Source organism: Callorhinus ursinus, unplaced genomic scaffold (genome assembly GCF_003265705.2).
Source record: "Callorhinus ursinus isolate GAN/ISIS: 27379988/994484 unplaced genomic scaffold, GSC_fseal_2.0 scaffold22, whole genome shotgun sequence".
Lineage (NCBI taxonomy): Eukaryota > Metazoa > Chordata > Mammalia > Carnivora > Otariidae > Callorhinus > Callorhinus ursinus.
The window spans coordinates 20,108,536-20,111,096 of NW_027397084.1; the positions used below are offsets into that span (position 1 = coordinate 20,108,536).

Genomic DNA, 2,561 nt, shown 5'->3' on the forward strand with positions numbered 1-2,561 from the left:
TTTACCTCTTGGTCTGATTTCTCCCAGAAGGGAAAGTGAAAGTGAAGTGCCTGCCCAGCTTCTCCAGCCCTGTGGGATGTTGCTCAAAACGTCCACTTCTGTCTTACCTGACCCAGGACACTAAGAGGATCAGCACAGTTGAATAGTCTGGAGACAGCTAGGAGGAGAGAAAAGTGGCCAAAGTTCACAGCAGACACTGTCTGGATCTCAACAAACAGCTTCAGATCCTATTAACTGACTTATGGACTCCACCAAGAATCTCGTGCACAAAATTTAGAAAGCTGCCTCACCTGGAGACTCCACGGCCAGTTGATAAACACCTCCGGCACACTGCATGGTTCCCTTGCGGCAGGTACCCCATAGTGTATGCCTCCTGAGTATGAGTATGAGCCCATGAGTATGAGCCTCCACAGATGGCATGTGTGAGGACCCTCAGACAGCTACAGATATAAGCAGTCAGCTTGACTTTGCTGGATTGGGAGAAGATGCACAACCTTGAACACTTCAGGGCACAGACTGAGGAAAAATAAACTATAGGCTTCTCAAGCACTAAGCTTGACTTTGTGAAATTGAGAGAGGGGCACACAATCCTAAGACTTCCTCCCAGACAAAAATAAGAAGAGTAAAGCTGGTATACTCATAGAAAAGTTCTGAGAGACCAATAATAATATTTACTAGTTAATAAAATAAAATTAAAAAAAAGTTACCAAATACACTGAACTTAGGTAGCTGATACACTGCTAAGTGTATGCATTACCTAATTAAGTCTTATCAATAACCTTGTGCAAATGAGTATGATACCTCGTCTTATAGATGAGCAAAATGAGGCTCATAAAAGTGACATTACCAGACAATGGTCATACACCTAAAAAGGGAAAGCAAGGGGACTTGGAAGACAAAACATGAGAATTCAAAACCTTTAATTTCAAATTCAGTAACATATAGCTTCAAATAATTGTAAATCTACATTTGATGAGATTAGCAAAAAAGAAGAAACGATTCTGATTAGGAGTGTGTATCGGAGTCTTCTATAATGGAGTAGATTGGAATTTGTTGTTCAGGTAACACGAAGTCATTGGAGTCTTTAAAACAAGGAGCAGACATAATCAAACATTTTACTTAAAGATTGTATCAGGTCATCATATTTTATCATATACCAGAAGTATTAGGGGCATAAGTCATAAAAGTGAAAGAAAGATAACACAGAGAAGAGTGTTGATAGTGGCAACTGAGGGAGAGGAGAGAAATATGGAACCCAGAGCCCTGGCATGAGCAGGGCAAAAGGAGGAAAGGATGCCTGCTATCCAGGAGATAACTTTTTCTTTTAGGTAAATAGCTGGTGTTTTATGAGACTCCTCTCACTGATGACTAAAAAAACTAGTTTATCTTGACCTGTGGTATTCCTAAGTTCAAAATTGACAGGATTTAGGTCAGAAAAAAGAAAAAAAGAAAAGAAAAAAAAATTACCTCTTGAATTTATCTGTCTCTTTTTTTTATATATATGTGTAGCAAGAATTACCATCAAACTCTACTCATTGGACCAGAGACCCTTGTGGTGTTAGTGAAAGCCTTGCCCCTCATGTAGCACACTTCTTACACTTGTGAGTTCATTAGCCAGTATCTGTATTCTTTTTTTTTCTTTTTTTTTTTTTTTTATAAAACTATCACCTAACTGATATTTTCTGTGACATTTGGAATTAAAGCTCTTAAATCCAAGGAGCTGGGGGGAGAGGCAATATTATATTATGTTTAAGAAGTTGGTTCCAGATTCAGTTTCTGGTTGAAATCTCCACTGAACCACATACTAACTGTATTGCCTTGAGAAGGTTAGTGGCTATCTCTAACTTCAGTGAAACTACAAATTGTTGTTGTGAAGATTAAATGAAGTAGTGTGGAACAAGCAATAAGCTTATTGTTGGCACAGAGTCACAGCCTAAAAATGTTGGAGATACTCTTTTCAGTATGTATGTACACTTAACCCATTTTTTTCTTGAGTTTAAAATATATTGATTTTCGGGCGCCTGGGTGGCTCAGTTGGTTAAGCAACTGCCTTCGGCTCAGGTCATGATTCTGGAGTCCCGGGATCGAGTCCCACATCGGGCTCCCCGCTCAGCAGGGAGTCTGCTTCTCCCTCTGACCCTCTTCCCTCTCGTGCTCTCTCTTTCTCTCTCTCTCAAATGAATAAATAAAATCTTAAAAAAAAATAAAAAATAAAATAAAATATATTGATTTTCAGTGTATCAACAACAAAAAATGATGTATTGATTCATTCAACAAATATTTATCAAGTGTCTATATACATAGTGGTCACCAGTAACAATTTTTTTTTAAAAAGCAAAAAAATTATATTTTTATTTCTTGAATATTTATAAAGTTAGTCACCGGGAAGGACCTCATGGCACTGTAAATACCTCTGAAATTCTACTCCTTTTTAAAAGCAATGGTAATACTGACAAAAACTGCCAAAATCTATTTTTGGTACTCTGGAAGTTAACCAAAGTCTTATAACAATTTAAGAAGCTGTAACAATATGAGAGGATGTTTTAAAGAAAAGCAGCTGT

General features: G+C 37.6%; 1 pseudogene; it reads right to left on the minus strand.

The window, feature by feature from the left end:
• Nucleotides 1-1,501: 1,501 nt before the first annotated feature.
• LOC112838086 (small nucleolar RNA SNORA62/SNORA6 family) lies at nt 1,502-1,632 on the minus strand (annotated as a pseudogene).
• Between the last annotated feature and the right edge of the window lie 929 nt (nt 1,633-2,561).